Source organism: Bombina bombina, chromosome 12, assembly GCF_027579735.1.
Source record: "Bombina bombina isolate aBomBom1 chromosome 12, aBomBom1.pri, whole genome shotgun sequence".
Lineage (NCBI taxonomy): Eukaryota > Metazoa > Chordata > Amphibia > Anura > Bombinatoridae > Bombina > Bombina bombina.
The window spans coordinates 22,492,452-22,513,219 of record NC_069510.1 but is presented as its reverse complement, the minus strand read 5'-3'; positions in this window follow the sequence as shown (position 1 = coordinate 22,513,219).

Here is a 20,768-nt window from a genome sequence, read left to right as displayed (position 1 = left end):
TGAAATGAACTAACGCGGTATTAAAACTTCATACCACTTCTAAACGCTTGATCTTACCTATGTGTTTTATAAACAAAGAGTTTAGCGTATAATAGTGTAAAATGTAGGCTGACAGAAATTAACCCTATAGGAGATAAAACAAAAACTCATAATGTAATGTTTGTGACTTATTCACTCTCTTTTAGATGTCTGTTTATGGAGAGAGAGGGGATCATAGAATTTGGTCAAGAGGATTTGTCATAGCCCGAAAGATGTAAGTCTGATCAATATTTTTACCTTTACCTTTAAGAATATGGGCCGAAGATTTCTTAAAGGGACAGTAAAAACAACATTAAAGTTAGAGCATGTCATTTTAAACAACGTTCCAGTTCACTTCTGTTGTCTAATGTGCTTTGTTCTCTTGGTATCATTTGGTAAAAAGCATACCTAGGTAGGCTGAGGAGCAGCAGTGCACTACTGGAAGCTAGCTGCTAATTGGTGGTTACACATAAATGCCTCTTGTCATTGGCTCACCCAATGTGATTAGCTATCTCCCAGTAGTGCATTGCTGCTCCTTCAATGGAGGATACCATGATAATAAACAACACTAACACAGAGAACAGAAGCGCTTCAGTCCAATTACAATACGAGACCCTGGATCAGTTGTCTTATTTACACTGTAACAGACTTACTTTGAATGGTGGAAGCAGTTGAGTAAATCAATAGTAGGTATCGTATTCTTCGTTACAAGTGCTAAAACGCACACAGAATCAACCAGCACACTCGAAGTTGCAGCTCCCAGAGGAAATGACTGTTTGTTCTACAGCCGGCAAAGAGACATCACAAGAGGGTTCTAGGGCGCATAAAACAAGAAAATTCCGCAAGATAGTTTGAGATCCGATTAACAACTTTAAAGAACCCTCTTGTGAAGATAATAAACAAATTTGATAATAAAAGTAAATTGGGAAGTTGTTTAGTATTGTATGCTCTATCTGAATCATAAAAAATGTTGGTTTTCATGTCCCTTTTATTTCCTAGTTTTATGAATTAAAGGGACAGTCTATTCCAGAATGTTTATTGTTTAAAAAGATAAAGACCCAGTTTTGCACAACCAGCCTCTGCAGACTGCCCCCTTATTTCAGTTTGTTTGACAGACTTGCATTTTAGCCAGTCAGTGCCCTCTCATAAATAACTCCACGGACGTGAGCACAATGTCATCTGTATGGCACACATGAGCGAGCACTATCTAGCTGTGAAGAACCGTTAAAATATATTCAGATAAGTGGCGGCCTTCAAGGGCTTGGGCTTGGAAATTAGCATATGAGCCTGTCTAGGTTAAGCTTTTAACCAAGAATACCAAGAGAACAAAGCACATTTGATGATAAAAGTAAATTGGAAAGTTGTTTAAAATGACATGCCCTATCTGATTCAGTTTAATTCTCACTAGACTGTCTCTTGAAATAAATAACAACTGTTAATGCCAGTAATTGTACTTAGTATGCAATGACAACTCAATTCATATGCATACATGACATCACAAATAACATAAATATGTAATCCAATATTTGCACTGGCCAAATAAAACAGATATCTTTAACTGCTACGTCTTAAGCTTTTGTTAATGATTATTGGTGGATGTATCTAGAGAGAACACAAATTTACCTGTTATAAGAAGGAGAATTAAATATATTGCAAATGGGAGAGGAAGATAAATATTGGGGGTAAGAACACATGGCTAAATACAATTAAAGATCTGCATTGTGGGGCACTTGGTATGAAAACACAATAGAGGGGAAAGGATGTTAGAACATATATTTCACTGCACCCCAGAAAGATTTTGAGATTAGAGCCCTTAGAATCCATAACAATAATAGTCAGCGCTCCCCTAGATGCCCATAGCTACCTTAAAGTGATGGTAAACTGCCCCCTTTATAAAATCTGATCTGGAATGTTAGTGATATTTTAGATGGAGTTTAATTACTCAGTTGTAAGTTGCTCTATAACTTGTTTTTTAATATATATATATATATATATATATATATATATATATATATATATATATATATATATATATATATATATATATATATATATGATATTCAAATGCCCAGCGCTCCGCACCCCACTTCAAAAGTCAATTTTTCTGTGAGCTAAAGGTTTGAATTGTTTTCCAATCAGCGCTCTAGCTACAACAAAAGGTGCCCAAAGGGGAGAGCGCTGATTGGAGAACAGTTCAAACCTTTAGCTCCCCGAAAAATTTACTTTTTAAGTAGGCGGCGGAGCACAGGGTATTTGAATTTCAGATCTATATTAAAAAGTAAGTTACAGCACATCTGATGACTTAAACTACATCTAAAATATCACTAACATTCCAGATCAGATTTTATAAAGCGGAGAGTTATTGATAGTATTTAGCCAAACGGTGATAGACACAGGTGTTTCGTAAAGGTCTCTTCTTACATGGGTTCCTAACCTATAGCCACACATGCTAGCTTCTAACCAGACACTCTGAGATGCAAACAAGTGTGACAAAGCCATATGTCATTTATCCTAAACACATACAAAACACAGAGATGAATTGTACTCTTAGGGGCCGAATTATCACATGTCGGACGGACATGAATCTCTGTGGCGAACATGTTCGCCCGACATCGCTAAATATGCTGTAGGCAGTAAACATTGCACAAGCATTTCTGGTGAAATGCTTGTGCAATGCTGCACCCTGCAGATTCGCGTGTAATTCATCCCGATTGTATCCGATTGGGATTATTGCTGTCCGCAACCTCAGAGGTGGCGGATGAGTTAAGGAGAAGCGGTCTTATCTGATTCTTAACTATTGTTTCAGGCTTGTTAAATATACCCCTTAAACCTGAGTGCGTACACATCTTGTGCCACTAGTAAAACTCAGAACTCTGTATGCTAACCAGGGATTTGACAGACAGCAGAATTTACAACCAAGCAGTTAACCCTTGATAGTAGCCATAACATACCCATATATTATAACACTCTTTCAGGAAAATATTAATAATATATATATATATATAAATATATATATACATATATATATATATACTGTATATATATATAAATTTCCCAAAGTTTACATGAACTAAAATTTACATTTGACTATTAGATTTCTCCATATATAATCCTTTTACGGAAAATGTTTTGTCCAGAAGCCAAATTGTAATAAATTTTATACAAATAATGCATAAACATTTTAAAAAAACTTGCATACAATCTGATTTTACACACAGTTAAAAGTGGAAAGCAAGCTTTTAACCGAGATAATGTATGCACTCCTGCATTTAATAAGTTCAGTGTTTTACTGTAATTATCTCTAGTTATAAAAGTGATTTATGGCCACTGCAAGCTTTAGAATTTACATCACTAATAAAAAAATGCTCATATCTAGTTGAGATAAATTATGCTTTTAAAGCAATTAAAACCTAATTGTAATACAATAGCAATCATACAAAAATGTCACTGAATGTGCTCAAAATGCATTTGTCTTTAAAACACAAAACATGCATGTCTTGGCTAATGGAATATAAAACTGGAGCAAATATTGCAAATCTATTTTAATTTTTGGCACAAAAATAAGCAAGCGACTTTATGTTGCACTTCTAACAATGGGCATTAAGCCTAGTGTATATAGGTATTCACTAAACAATTTTACTATGAAGATTGTGTTAATATTAATAGATTAATTTGTACTGTTCTTGAGTTTACCTCCAAAAACTATACTGCAAAAAGCCCTGTGTACTCCAAGGAAAGAAACATATATCTGGATGAGGAAGCAAATATCTGTATGTTTTCCTTTATAGTCGTGAATAGAAGCCTAATAAAATTTGAATTTGTACCCGATGTCTTAAAGGGCCATTGTACTGGGAATTTTACATGTTCTTATTAGTAACAGCATGTAATTTTTGCACTACTCGCTGTGGGATTGTATCTGTTTAACCTTCGCTAAAAGGTTAAACACATAAGTAAAGTCCTGCTTGAGAGTCGCAAGAACTGCATGCTCTAACAATTGTTTGCACTACTATGTTGCTTTAAAAACAAAAAGGAAAATTACTTGTCACTATGTTGACTCTTGGGGGCATATTTATCAAGCTCCATATAGAGTTTGAGGCCCCTTGTTTCCGGCGAGCCTTAAAAGCCTATCCACTGACCCTGATATTATCATCAGGGCTGCTGACAAGGGTGGAGCTGTGGTAATCCTTAACTATGAACAGTATAAGAAAGAGATCTACAGACAACTAGGGGATAGTGAAACCTATAAGAAATTACCTAGAGATCCAACCAAATAATTCAAAGTGAAGGTTGATGAAAGACTGCTTGACAGATTTAACATGGGATGGATTGATCAAGATGAACTCCAATTTCACCTAACACAGCATCCCATCCACCCCATTTTGTACACATCACATAAGATTCACAAGAATCTTCTTGATCCACCTGGTAGACCTATTGTTTCAGCTCAAGGTTCATTGCTACAACCCATAGCCTAATTTGTTGATGCGCATCTACAACCATTAGTAAAATGGGTGGACTCATACTTAAGGGATTCAGGAGAATTGATCAAACTACTAAGCATAATCAAGGACATCACAGAAGATGATAGTCTAGTTTCGATGGACATGACTAGTCTGTATACAGCTATTCCGCACAGGGATGGTTTAGATGCAATACGAAGGCCTTGGAGCATTATCCATTTGTGGGTCTACCGACAACATTCCTTGTGGAACTCCTGGAGCTATTTCTTTCACATTGAACTACTTGCGATTTGAGAAAGGATTTTACCAACAGTTGATGGGCACCGTGATGGGCTCGAATGTAGCTCCTTCATACGCAAATCTATATATGGAGAAATATGAGACTGAGGTGATGCACGTCTATGATAATACCAACATCGGAACCTATAGGAGATACATCGATGATGTGTTTATCATCTGGAGAGGAGATCTCCAAACATTAACGGATTGGGTTGGAGACCTTAACAATCTCGATTCCCCAATTAAATTCCAGATGCAACAGGATAGTTGTGAGATAGACTTTCTGGACATAAGAATATACAAGAGTGGGATTGGGTTAGCAACTACACTTTACACTAAACCCACCGATTTGAACTCCTTTTTGGAAGCTACCAGTAACCATCCCCCCATTCACACAAAGCCATCATTAAATCTCAGATGGTCAGAGTGATCAGAAATAACACTGATGCAACCAATAGGAATCAACAGCTCCTGATGATGGCTAAGAAATTCTGTGAACATGGATATAAACAGAAACTGATTGATGAGACTATACGGGAAGTCACACAACTAAGACAACCTGTTGCGGCTAATGAGGACCAAACCAGAAACAAGATGGTTTTTACCACCGCGTATAACCATGAGAAGAATGAACTGGCAGGTGTAATATGTGACAGATGGGAGATCCTGAGCTCAGACCCACTACTGCCATTCAGACATATGGATCCTCCAATCATGGGCTATAGAAGGGGGGGGGAGCATTATAGATCATCTTATGATCACGGACCTTAGCAATTGCTATTTAAAAAACAATGGCTTAAAGCAACTGCAATTGGATGCTTCAGATGTGTGGGATGCACAACATGCAGTGGAATGATCACGTGTAAGACATTCAGACATCTGCATACTACCATGAAATACACTATTAAGCACTTCATTACGTGCACAACGAGTCATGTAATCTACTTGTTGAGCTGTTGCTGTGGCCAATTATACGTAGGTAAGACCATTGACAATGCTAGACTACAAATGACGAATCACAGATCGGCTATCAGGATGGCACTGGAGAAGGGAACAACTGACCAACCAGTGGCCAGACATTTCCTGAAGGCTAAACATAGAGTAACGGACCTGAGATTCATCCTCATTGACCTTGTACCTCCTCTTAAGAGAGGGGGTGACAGGAATCAGGCCCTTGTTAGACTTTAAACACGCTGGATACATAGACTAGGTACCCTATATCCCAATGGCCTTAACATTTACAATGACTGGCACTGCTTCCTGTGACACTTGGTATGATCACCCAGAATTAGGTCAATATCACTGATCACTCTTGGTGATATGAAACCTATACATGGATAACCAGCCTTTTGGAATCTTGATGCACTAATGGGGATCACATCAGGTTGATCCTGACTCATAACCATGGAAGGAAGCTCTGCAGTAATAAGGACTGACAATTGTGGATGGGTGCACTAGTTCAACCTGGATTGGAATACTTGGATCCCATAAGGCAATGGCTGAAAACTAAGCAAAGACACTCTACCCCTGTTTGATGGATATGTGGATATTGTATCACTGTTTATCACCTTGATTGGCACTTGTAAGCTACCTAACCAATGATTGTTTGGATGAGGTCACGTATTTTGGCTAGGATCTAAGCCAGACACATATATTTTATTGGTTATATGAACTATGACCCTGGGTGTTAGCCTACCACTACAATATGCTGTGGGTAAAATACACTATACGGAATTAGTCAGAACATGAGGGTGAGTTATCTGTATTTCTCTTGTTAAGTGTATCCAGTCCACGGATCATCCATTACTTGTGGGATATTCTCCTTCCCAACAGGAAGTTGCAAGAGGATCACCCACAGCAGAGCTGCTATATAGCTCCTCCCCTCACTGCCATATCCAGTCATTCTCTTGCAACTCTCAACTAAGATGGAGGTCGTAAGAGGACTGTGGTGTTTTATACTTAGTTTATTTCTTCAATCAAAAGTTTGTTATTTTTAAATGGTACCGGAGTGTACTGTTTATCTCAGGCAGTATTTAGAAGAAGAATCTGCCTGCGTTTTCTATGATCTTAGCAGAAGTAACTAAGATCCTTTGCTGTTCTCACATATTCTGAGGAGTGAGGTAACTTCAGAGGGGGAATAGCGTGCAGGTTTTTGTGTAATAAGGTATGTGCAGTTAAAATATTTTTCTAGGGATGGAATTTGCTAGAAAATGCTGCTGATACCGAAGTAATGTAAGTAAAGCCTTAAATGCAGTGATAGCGACTGGTATCAGGCTTATTAATAGAGATACATACTCTTATAAAAGTGTATTTTAAAATGTTTGCTGGCATGTTTAATCGTTTTTTTACATATGTTTGGTGATAAAACTTATTGGGCCCTAGTTTTTTCCACATGGCTGGCTTGAATTTTGCCTAGAAACAGTTCCCTGAGGCTTCCCACTGTTGTAATATGAGTGGGAGGGGCCTATTTTAGCGTTTTTTTGCACAGCAAAAATTACAGACACAGACATCCAGCTTCTTCCTGCATGATCCAGGACTTTTCTGAAGGGCTCAAAAGGCTTCTAAAGTCGTATTGAGGGAGGTAAAAAGCCACAGTAGAGCTGTGGCAGTTGTTGTGACTGTTTAAAAAACGTTTTTGTCATTTGTTATTCCGTTTTTGGTATTAAGGGGTTAATCATCCATTTGCAAGTGGGTGCAATGCTCTGCTAACTTATTACATACACTGTAAAAATTTCGTTAGTGTAACTGCATTTTTTCACTGTTATTTCAAGATTTGGGAAAATTTGTGTTTCTTAAAGGCGCAGTAACGTTTTTTATTTTGCTTGTAAACTTGTTTTAAAGTGTTTTCCAAGCTTGCTAGTCTCATTGCTAGTCTGTTTAAACATGTCTGACACAGAGGAACCTACTTGTTCATTATGTTTGAAAGCCATGGTGGAGCCCCATAGGAGAATGTGTACTAAATGTATTGATTTCACCTTAAACAGTAAAGATCAGTCTTTATCTATAAAAGAATTATCACCAGAGGGTTCTGTCGAAGGGGAAGTTATGCCGACTAACTCTCCCCACGTGTCAGACCCTTCGCCTCCCGCTCAGGGGACGCACGCTAATATGACGCCAATTACATCAGGGACGCCCATAGCGATTACCTTGCAGGACATGGCTGCAATCATGAATAATACCCTGTCAGAGGTATTATCTAGATTGCCTGAATTAAGAGGCAAGCACGATAGCTCTGGAGTTAGGAGAGATACAGAGCGCGCAAATGCTGTTAGAGCCATGTCTGATACTGCGTCACAGTATGCAGAACATGAGGACGGAGAGCTTCAGTCTGTGGGTGACATCTCTGACTCGGGGAAACCTGATTCAGAGATTTCTAATTTTAAATTTAAGCTTGAGAACCTCTGTGTATTGCTTGTGGAGGTATTAGCTGCTCTGAATGACTGTAACACAGTTGCAATTCCAGAGAAATTGTGTAGGCTGGATAGATACTATGCGATGCCGGTGTGTACTGACGTTTTTCCTATACCTAAAAGGCTTACAGAAATTATTAGCAAGGAGTGGGATAGACCCGGTGTGCCCTTTTCCCCACCTACTATATTTAGAAAAATGTTTCCAATAGACGCCACTACACGGGACTTATGGCAGACGGTCCCTAAGGTGGAGGGAGCAATTTCTACTTTAGCAAAGCGTCCTATCCCGGTTGAGGACAGTTGTGCTTTTTCAGATCCAATGGATAAAAATTGGAGGGTTACCTTAAGAAAATGTTTATTCAACAAGGTTTTATTTTACAGCCCCTTGCATGCATTGCGCCTGTCACTGCTGCGGCGGCATTCTGGTTTGAGGCCCTGGAAGAGGCCATCCCGACAGCTCCATTGAATGAAATTATTGACAAGCTTAGAACGCTTAAGCTAGCTAACTCATTTGTTTCTGATGCCATTGTTCATTTGACTAACTAACGGCTAAGAATTCCGGATTCGCCATCCAGGCGCGTAGGGCGCTATGGCTTAAATCCTGGTCAGCTGACGTGACTTCAAAGTCTAAATTACTCAACATTCCTTTCAAGGGGCAGACCTTATTCGGGCCTGGCTTGAAGGAAATTATTGCTGACATTACTGGAGGCAAGGGTCATACCCTTCCTCAGGACAGGGCCAAATCAAAGGCCAAACAGTTTAATTTTCGTGCCTTTTGAAATTTCAAGGCAGGAGCAGCATCAACTTCCTCCGCTTCAAAACAAGAGGGAACTGTTGCTCATTCCAGACAGGCCTGGAAACCTAACCAGTCCTGGAACAAGGGCAAGCAGGCCAGAAAGCCTGCTGCTGCCCCCAAGACAGCATGAAGGAATGGCCCCCTATCCGGAAACGGATCTAGTGGGGGGCAGACTTTCTCTCTTCGCCCAGGCGTGGGCAAGAGATGTTCAGGATCCCTGGGCGTTGGAGATCATATCTCAGGGATATCTTCTGGACTTAAAAGCTTCTCCTCCACAAGGGAGATTTCATTTTTCAAGGTTATCAGCAAACCAGATAAAGAAAGAGGCATTCCTAAGCTGTGTGCAAGACCTCCTAGTAATGGGAGTGATCCATCCAGTTCCGCGGATGGAACAAGGACATGGATTTTATTCAAATCTGTTTGTGGTTCCCAAGAAAGAGGGAACCTTCAGACCAATCTTGGATCTAAAGATCTTAAACAAATTCCTCAGAGTTCCATCATTCAAAATGGAAACTATCGGACCATCCTACCCATGATCCAAGAGGGTCAGTACATGACCACAGTGGACTTAAAGGATGCCTACCTTCACATACCGATTCACAAAGATCATCATCGGTTCCTAAGGTTTGCCTTTCTAGACAGGCATTACCAATTTGTAGCTCTTCCCTTCGGGTTGGCCACTGCCCCGAGAATTTTTACAAAGGTTCTGGGCTCACTTCTGGCGGTTCTAAGACCGCGAAGCATAGCGGTGGCTCCTTATCTAGACGACATCCTGATACAGGCGTCAAGCTTTCAAATTGCCAAGTCTCATACAGAGATAGTTCTGGCATTTCTGAGGTCGCATGGGTGGAAAGTGAACGTGGAAAAGAGTTCTCTATCACCACTCACAAGAGTCTCCTTCCTAGGGACTCTTATAGATTCTGTAGAGATGAAAATTTACCTGACGGAGTCCAGGTTATCAAAACTTCTAAATGCTTGCCGTGTCCTTCATTCCATTCCACGCCCGTCAGTGGCTCAGTGCATGGAAGTAATCGGCTTAATGGTAGCGGCAATGGCCATAGTGCCATTTGCGCGCCTGCATCTCAGACCGCTGCAATTATGCATGCTAAGTCAGTGGAATGGGGATTACTCAGATTTGTCCCCTCTACTAAATCTGGATCAAGAGACCAGAGATTCTCTTCTCTGGTGGCTTTCTCGGGTCCATCTGTCCAAGGGTATGACCTTTCGCAGGCCAGATTGGACGATTGTAACAACAGATGCCAGCCTTCTAGGTTGGGGCACAGTCTGGAACTCCCTGAAGGCTCAGGGATCGTGGATTCAGGAGGAGAAACTCCTCCCAATAAATATTCTGGAGTTAAGAGCAATATTCAATGCTCTTCTAGCTTGGCCTCGGTTAGCAACACTGAGGTTCATCAGATTTCAGTCGGACAACATCACAATTGTGGCTTACATCAACCATCAAGGGGGAACCAGGAGTTCCCTAGCGATGTTAAAAGTCTCAAAGATAATTCGCTGGGCAGAGTCTTACTCTTGCCACCTGTCAGCGATCCACATCTCAGGCGTAGAGAACTGGGAGGCGGATTTTCTAAGTCGTCAGACTTTTCATCCGGGGGAGTGGGAACTCCATCCGGAGGTGTTTGCTCAACTGGTCCATCGTTTGGGCAAACCAGAACTGGATCTCATGGCGTCTCGCCAGAACGCCAAGCTTCCTTGTTACGGATCCAGGTCCAGGGACCCGGGAGCAACGCTGATAGATGCTCTAGCAGCTCCTTGGTTCTTCAACCTGGCCTATGTGTTTCCACAGTTTCCTCTGCTCCCTCTCTAGATTGCCAAAATCAAACAGGAGAGAGCATTGGTGATTCTGATAGCACCTGCGTGGCCACGCAGGACCTGGTATGCAGACCTAGTGGACATGCCATCTCTTCCACCATGGACTCTGCCTCTGAGGCAGGACCTTCTAATACAAGGTCCTTTCAATCATCCAAATCTAATTTCTCTGAGACTGACTGCATGGAGATTGAACGCTTGATTCTATCAAGGCGTGGCTTCTCCGAGTCAGTCATTGATACCTTAATACAGGCTCGGAAGCCTGTCACCAGGAAAATCTACCATAAGATATGGCGTAAATATCTTTATTGGTGTGAATCCAAGAGTTACTCATGGAGTAAGGTTAGGATTCCTAGGATATTGTCCTTTCTCCATGAGGGTTTGGACAAAGGCTTATCAGCTAGTTCTTTAAAAGGACAGATCTCTGCTCTGTCTATTCTTTTGCACAAGCGTCTGGCAGAAGTTCCAGACGTCCAGGCATTTTGTCAGGCTTTGGTTAGGATTAAGCCTGTGTTTAAAACTGTTGCTCCCCCGTGGAGCTTAAACTTGGTTCTTAAAGTTCTTCAGGGAGTTCCGTTTGAACCCCTTCATTCCATTGATATTAAACTTTTATCTAGGAAAGTTCTGTTTTTGATGGCTATTTCCTCGGCTCGAAGAGTCTCTGAGTTATCTGCCTTACATTGTGATTCTCCTTATCTGATTTTTCATTCAGACAAGGTAGTTCTGCGTACCAAACCTGGGTTTTTGCCTAAGGTGGTTTCTAACAGGAATATCAATCAAGAGATTGTTGTTCCATCATTGTGTCCTAATCCTTCTTCAAAGAAGGAACGTCTTTTGCATAATCTGGACGTAGTCCGTGCCTTGAAGTTTTACTTACAGGCTACTAAAGATTTTCATCAAACATCTGCCCTGTTTGTCGTTTACTCTGGACAGAGGAGAGGTCAAAAAGCTTTGGCAACCTCTCTCTCCTTTTGGCTTCGGAGCATAATACGCTTAGCCTATGAGACTGCTGGACAGCAGCCCCCTGAAAGGATTACAGCTCATTCTACTAGAGCTGTGGCTTCTACCTGGGCCTTTAAAAATGAGGCCTCTGTTGAACAGATTTGCAAGGCTGCAACTTGGTCTTCGCTTCACACCTTTTCAAAATTTTACAAATTTGACACTTTTGCTTCTTCAGAGGCTGTTTTTGGGAGAAAGGTTCTACAGGCAGTGGTTCCTTCCATTTAAGTTCCTGCCTTGTCCCTCCCATCATCCGTGTACTTTAGCTTTGGTATTGGTATCCCACAAGTAATGGATGATCCGTGGACTGGATACACTTAACAAGAGAAAACATAATTTATGCTTACCTGATAAATTTATTTCTCTTGTAGTGTATCCAGTCCACGGCCCGCCCTGTCCTTTTCAGGCAGGTCTAAATTTTAATTAAACTACAGTCACCACTGCACCCTATGGTTTCTCCTTTCTCGTCTTGTTTCGGTTGAATGACTGGATATGGCAGTGAGGGGAGGAGCTATATAGCAGCTCTGCTGTGGGTGATCCTCTTGCAACGTCCTGTTGGGAAGGAGAATATCCCACAAGTAATGGATGATCCGTGGACTGGATACACTACAAGAGAAATAAATTTATCAGGTAAGCATAAATTATGTTTTTCAATATGTTTGATTGTCCCACTAATACGTACTCAGGGCATCATTTAGTGACAGCTATAGGCTGTGCAGTGCATGGGTACTCTTGATTGCCATTTGTAAAAGGTCTGATCAATTATTATTACAAATGAGATCAGACCCTTAACCTTCCATAATATGTTTTCAACACAGAATTATACCCTGCACTGTTTATTGTACCCTACTGGGAAGATATCACTATACCCACTATATCCAGTGTCTTGTTCACTATATTAGATTGACTATAATTTAGATATACATAGGTATAGAATATGTGAGTTATCTGATTAAGCCCCATTTCAATGTAACCTATTTGACACATACCAGACCCAGCACATATACGATATTATGGGATGCATATACAAAATAAGGAACTATGATGTAAATCAATATGTAAATCAATATGTAGTATATAGATATCCCTAAATGTATACTGTTAATTTACCCCCCATCTAGCACCAGCACTCTACTGACATACAAATCTGCATTCTATAACATCTTTACTTACTAGGCTGCGGTGACCCGTATGCTACTTTTTTTGTCTGAATTAGACCTGTGTATTTCTCCTATAACCAGTATTGAATATTAGGTGTTAGACACACTAGGATTGGCCGGACATATGTACGCAAGCTGTCAATATGTTCAGACGTTTATGCTAATTATCCATGTGGAGTCTCTCTAGGGGGCGTGCCAGATACGTGCACGCATATGCTACAGCTTCTGAGGCAGTTTATCACACGGACCGGGATAGACTAAGATAATATCCTTATGTGTGGATCTTGGTGAATATCCCTGGTGCATTTTGAGCTGATCGCTCACAATCATTAATTTGATTATGTATTTCCCCACAATAGGACAGTTAGTCTCAGATTTCAGGTGATTTGACATATTGACTGCTGACAGGATATTTATTATCGCTAGGACTAACCGTTTTTGCAATATATGTTACACTACTAGTAAGATCGATAGATATTATACAGGTTTACATACAGTATCCCAAGAAACATCTAGTGCTGCTACACACTGCTTCTCCCTCTATTTAACTCTTAATATTACGGATTGCTGCTCTGATTTATGACTGTTTGGCTGTTCTTTATTTAACATTTGATGTCCAACGGGCATTATGTCTTGTTTTGTTTTTACATAGGTTTTTTAAAGGTGTTATGTATACACTGTTTATAAGTTGGGTTATTGGATATTAGATGTTTTTTGTTTATTCTCATTTATTACCAGTATACACCACACATGTGTAAATGCTTAGGTGGTGTTACTATGGCTACCCGGCAATTACTGTTAGGTTGCCATGGTTATTGCTTTTATGCACAATTTTTTGAAGGTATGTTGGGGGAGGGGCTTAGTGTATTTAAGTTTGCACAGAGTGTATTGAGCACTGTTTGGTCTGTGGAAGGGGTCTGCGAACCCCGAAACTTTACCATTGAATACATTAACTTTAAAGGGACAGTAAACCTTAAAAATAATGTTATATAATTCTGCACATAGTGCAGAATTATATAACATTATTTAGGTGCTATAGCCATAAAAGCATTTTTTTACCGTTTAATTTGCTAAAATACAGCGCTTTTACAGACCCGCTCTCTGCTCTCTGCTGAGCGGGTCTGTTATTTTTAGTCAGCGCATCGGGCCAGCTGTATAGTCACAGCCCGGCCCGACCGCGCCATAAGACTAAGTGCAGCTCGCTCCTGTGACAGGACCTAAATAATGTTATATAATTCTGCACTATGTGCAGAATTATATAACATTATTTTTAAGGTTTACTGTCCCTTTAATCTAAATTCAGTGAGTGCAGTCCACAATTTTGTTTATATATATATATGTGTGTGTGTGTTTGTGTGTGTGTGTCTGTGCATCAAACCATAATTTGCATATCAAATTTAGTTGTGGGAGGGCATGCCAGTTAAAGATGTTTGCTCTGCCCTTGTGTTTGGGTGTTGTTTCATCACTTCAGGCGCATGTTAGAGTTCATCTTTTAAAGACAATATATATTACCCTTATTAGCTACACTTTTTATTGGCAGTGCAGTGTTGCCTTTATTTTAACCATTCTTTGTGCAATCAAATGCTCCCTTACTGTGATAACACTGTCCATTTAATCACTAATTTTGAATTCCTTGTCCCTGTAAGAGTGGTTTATACCTAGCTGTAAAATGTGCTGTGTTTGTGAACTCTGTATACACAGCCTGCTGCCTGTCCTGAACTTTGGACCTATGACCTTAGCCATCTTTACTTGCTGCATGATTTGACCTGCACCAGATCCTGACCATGAATCTTGTTGCCTTCTCTGAATTATGGAAAAGTTCTCTAAGTCTGATATTTTGCCAGCAGCCCTGACCTCATATAAATATAACAGCAGCATTTCTTCAGTCCATCATTTTGAATATAGCATTTTACACAAGATTGAAAGTGACATAAGTGTAAAAATAAAATGTTTTTAGAAAAGTTTATTCTCCAACAAAACCACATTTGTCACAATGATAAGTTAAAGTTTTATACCAGGTATGCTACTGTGCTGTTCCTAAACAGGAGCAGGACAGTGACTTGTGGATATTAAAGAGACATTCTACAGTAAACAAATTCTAGAGAAAAATATATGTAAAAAAACTCAAAAATTTGCAGAATAAAATGCAAATATATTTTTTTTAAAGTATATTAGCTTTTATATAATATATAAGTATAATTTATAAATATAATGTACAATATGTATTATAAAAATGTATAATATATTAATTTATAGTTTATTGATTATATTATATATAATTAGATTATGGGGTAGATTTATTAAAAGCTGGGCGGACATGATTCACTGTAGCGAATCATGTCCGCCCGACATCGCTAAATGCTTACAGCATACGCTGTCGGCATTTAACATTGCGCAAGCATTTCTTGTGAAATACTTGTGCAATGCCGCCCCCTGCACATTCGCGGCCAATAGGCCGCTAGCAGGGGGTGTCCATCATCCCTATCAGATCAGGATGATTGCAGTCTGCCACCTAAAAGGTGGTGGAAAAGTTAAGGAGTAGCGGTCTTATGACTGCTACTTCTTAACTTCAGTTTCCGGCAAGCTGTAAACTTCGGGTGGAGACAGCAGCCTCTGCTTGTTAAATCCCGTCCTATATATTGGAAAAAAATGTTTTATTGGTTTATTCTTTTTTTTCCCCAAAAAACTTTTATTGTTTATTCACACTTTACAATATGCAAAAACATGACAAATCAATGTAGTTTGCAATATGACATTACTAACATACAGGTAGATTACGAGTTTTGCGCTAAACAGGGTGCGAAACTAACGCCAAAAAAGTTGTGTTATTTCACTTTCCATAGCGCTGCCATTACAAGTTACTGAAAAGCCTCCTTGTGCGTGCGATATGGTGGCATTAGGCTCCATACCGCACAAAATCCAAAGGCTGCTTTGACGTGCTTGTGCACACTTTCCCCCATAGACATCAATGGGGAGAGAGTGTTAGAATAAAAACACCTGAAATGCAGAATGAAAAATCTCCGTAATGCAACCCCATTGATGTCTATGGGGGAAAAAAGCTATGTTTAAACCTAGCACCCTAACATAAACCCCAAGTATAAACACCCCTAATCTGCTGCCCCCGACATCGCCAACAGCTAAATAAAGTTATTAACCCCTAATCTGCTGCTCCCAACATTGCCGCCACTATGATAAAGTTATTAACCCCTAAACCTCCGGCCTCCCACATCACCACCACTAAATAAACCTATTAACCCCTAAACCTCCGGCCTCCCACATCGCTTCAACTAAATTAACCTATTAACCCCTAAACCGCCAGCCCCCCACATTGCAAAACACTAAATTAAACTATTAACCCCTAAACCTAACACCCCCTAACTTTAAATTAAAATTACAATATAACTATCTTAAATAAAAACTTACCTGTAAAATAAAAATAAACCTAACATTAAACTATAAATTAACCTAACATAACTATTTTAATAAAAAAAACTACCAATTAAAAAATCTAAATTACAAATTTTAAAAAACCTAATACTACGAAAAAAAAATAAAAAATCTAAAATTACAAGAAATAATAAACACTAAATTACGAAAAATAAAAAACACTAAGCTTACAAATAATAATAAACAAAATTATCAAAAATAAAAACAATTACACCTAATCTAATAGCCCTATAAAAATAAAAAGCCCCCCAAAATAAAAACACCCCCTAGCCTACAATAAACTACCAATAGCCCTTAAAATGGTCTTTTGTAGGGCATTGCCCTAAGTTAAACAGCTCTTTTACCTGTCAAAAAATACGAAGTCCCCCCAACAGTAAAACCCACCACCCAACCAACCCCCCAAAATAAAAAAACCTAACTCTAAAAAAAACCTTAGCTACCCATTGCCCCTAAAGGGGCATTTGTATGGGCATTGCCCTTAAAAGGGCCTTCAGCTCTTTTTCATTGCCCTTAAAAGGGCATTCAGCTATTTTTCATTGCCCTCAAAAGGGCATTCAGCTCTTTTAAAAAAGCCCTAATCTAAAAAAAACCCACCCCAAATAAAAACAAAAAAACCTAACACTAACCCCAGAATATCTACTCATGGTTCCTGAAGTCCGGGCATCCATCTCCATCCAGGCAGCGATATCTTCATCCATCCCGGGGGCGTCTTCTATCATCATTCCAGCGGCGCGGAGCAGAGCCATCCTGGAAGCCGAAGACATCCTGCGCGGAGCATCCTCTTCATAGGTCCCCACCGTACACTGAAGTTGAATGCAAGGTAGCCGTTTAAAAATGGCGTACCTTGCATTCCTATTGGCTGATTTGATTCTTGAAATTCAAATCAGCCAATAGGATGAGAGCTTCTGAAATCCTATTGGCTGTTCAAATCAGCCAAAAAGATAAGAGGTACTGAAATCCTATTGGCTGTTTAAATCAGCTAATAGGATTTCAGTAGCTCTCATCCTATTGGCTGAAGATGAAGATAGAATACAAGGGGCATCAAGCTCTATTCGGAGCTTGATAATTCGGCCCCTATGTGTCCATTTTTTCCAGTTTCTGCAAAGTACATTGGAAACATCTATGTGTTAGTGAATAACAGCAAAAAATATTAACAAAAAATTCAGTATACAAAAATACAGTAACCTAGAAATAGCTAGATAAATGAGTAGAAACCAAAAGGAGAATTCTAAAAATATATCTTCACAACGTACATACAGATATTTTAGAGTTTCTCTATAAAGGCCTACAACCCAAACATATTTTCTCACTACAAAGTTTAAATCCTGTCTGGATTAGAGTAAATGTATTGCTCCCATAGGAACATCATATCATGGTAGAAATTCAGTTGACCTGTTTCAAAGTAATGAAACCTCTCCAGGATCATCGTTCTATTTACAAGGTTCGTCCAATTTGATAAGTTAGGAATTTGAGCTGATTTTCATAGCTTAGGTATTAGTCTTTCAGCTGAGTTTATAAAATTTTTGTATAAGCAACGTCTAATTTTACACGGAATGTCAGATATAATGTTAAACAGTACTTTTTCTGGAGTCAATTTTATATTTATGTCTAGCACTTTACAAATTTGTACATTTATTTGATCCTAGAAAGGTTGCATGACCTCACAGCTCACATGTGTGTAACATGTTCTCTTCTTGATTACAACCTCTCCAACACTTATTGCTAGTGTTACGAAATATATGCTTGACTCTATTTGGTGTTAAATACCACCTAGTAAGTATCTTAGTGTTGGTTTCTAGACCTACTGTTGAATGGGCTGATTTGGCTGTTGCTAAGACCCAGAATTTCCATTGTTTTTGAGATATTGGGTAGCCGAACTCTTTTTCCCAAGAGCGGACACAATGGGGTATGGATGGTAAATTTGTTTGTAGCAAGTTGTTATACATTGTAGATATAATCTTTTTAGGGGGGATCAGGTTTACACAGAAATTTTCAAATATTGTCAAGGGTATCAAGAGGTCTCTTTTTGTCAGGGATTCATCTCTTTTCATGCTGTACCTTTAAGGAAGTGAACTCACTAGCCCTATTTAAGGCACCTCCTAACAGAACTCATTGCTTGGTAATTTGTTGCTCAGTGACACGCTGCTTCTGAAGAGACCTAGCCGTTTATACAACATTGTATTTAATTACATTACTCTCTAAACTCACCTAGAGTTTCTACTTGCTTGAATCTACCTGCTTATGCTCTTTCTCCTGTTAAGTGTAGTCAGTCCACGGGTCATCCATTACTTATGGAATATTTCTCTTCCTAACAGGAAACTGCAAGAGAATTACCCAGCAGAGCTTGCTCCTCCCCTCACCTATCATACTCAGTCATTCTCTTGCAGCCTAACTAAAAAGGAAGCTGTGAGAGATCTGTGGTGTTTTTTAACTTAGTTTATATCTACAATCAAAAGTTTGTTATTTTTAAATGGCACCGGAGTGTGCTGTTTATTCTCAGGCAGCATTAGAAGAAGAATCTGCCTGGGTTTTTTTCTATGGTCTTAGCAGACGTAACTAAGACCCACTGGCTGTTCTCATCTGAGGAAAAGTGAGGTAACTTCAGAGAAGGGGAATAGCATGCAGGGTCCCCCTGCAACAAAGAGGTATGTGCAGTAAATTATTTTCTGAGGAATGGAATTGACTGAGAAAATACTGCTGATACCAATGTAACGTAAGTTCAGCCTTAAATGCAGCGATAGCGACTGGTATCAGGCTGATGTGTGTGTGTGTGCACTGAATGTATTTTCTAAGGAATGGAATTGACTCTGAAAATACTGTAAATACTGAAATAATGTATGAGCCTTAACTGCAGTAAAAGCAACTGGTAGCAGGCTTGTAAATAATAATACATAACTGTTAAATGTATGTTTAAAACGTTTTACTGGCTTGTTAATCGTTTTTGTGAGGTACTTGGTGATAAAACTTATTAGGGCATGATTTTTACCACATGGCCATTTTTGTTTTCTGCATAGAAACAGTTATCTGAGCTTCCCCACTGTTGTAATATGAGTGGGAGGGGCCTATTTTAGCGCTTTTTTGCGCAGTAAAAATTCAGTCACAATCTGTCTACTTCATCCTCCATGATCCAGATCGTCTCTAGAGAGCTCAGGGGTCTTCAAAATCCATTTTGAGGGAGGTAATCAGTCACAGTAGTCCTGTGACAGTGTATTTGACTGTGAGAAAAACGTTAATTATATAATTGTTATCCGTTTTTGGGTACTAAGGGGTTAATCATCCATTTGCTGGTGGGTGCAATCCTTTGCTAACTTAATACATTTACTGTGAAAATTTGGTTGCTATAACTATTTTTGATCATTGTTATTTCAACTGTGTCAGTTTTTCTGTGCTTCTTAAAGGCACAGTAACGTTTTTTTATATTGCTTGTAAATTAATTTTGAAAAGTATTTCCAAGTTTGCTAGTCTCATTGCTAGTTTGTTTAAACATGTCTGACTCAGATGAATCTCTTTGTTCACTATGTTTAAAGGCCAATGTGGAGCCCCATAGAAATTTGTGCACTCAGTGTATAGATGTCACTTTAAAATAAAAGTCAAACTTTATATGTTAAGAAATTATCACCAGACAACGAGGGGGAAGTTATGCCGACTAACTCTCCTCACGTGTCAGTACCTTCGCCTCCCGCTCAGGAGGTGCGTGATATTGTGGCGCCAAGTACATCAGGGCGGCCCATACAAATCACTTTGCAAGACATGGCTACTGTTATGACAGAAGTACTATCTAAATTGCCAGAATTAAGAGGTAAACGCGATCACTCTGGGGTAAGAACAGAGTGCGCTGATAATAGTAGAGCCATGTCTGATACTGCGTCACAATTTGCAGAACATGAGGACGGAGAGCTTCATTCTGTGGGTGACGGGTCTGATCCGGGTAAACTGGATTCAGAGATTTCAAATTTTAAATTTAAGCTTGAGAACCTCCGCGTATTGCTAGGGGAGGTATTAGCGGCTCTGAATGATTGTAACACGGTTGCAATTCCAGAGAAAGTATGTAGGCTGGATAAATATTTTGCGGTACCGGTGTGTACTGACGTTTTTCCTATACCTAAAAGGCTTACAGAAATTGTTAACAAGGAGTGGGATAGACCCGGTGTGCCCTTTTCACCACCTCCTATATTTAGAAAAATGTTTCCAATAGACGCCACCACACGGGACTTATGGCAGACGGTCCCTAAGGTGGAGGGAGCAGTTTCTACTTTGGCTAAGCGCACCACTATCCCGGTGGAGGATAGCTGTGCTTTTTCAGATCCAATGGATAAAAAGTTAGAGGGTTACCTTAAGAAAATGTTTGTTCAACAAGGTTTTATATTACAAC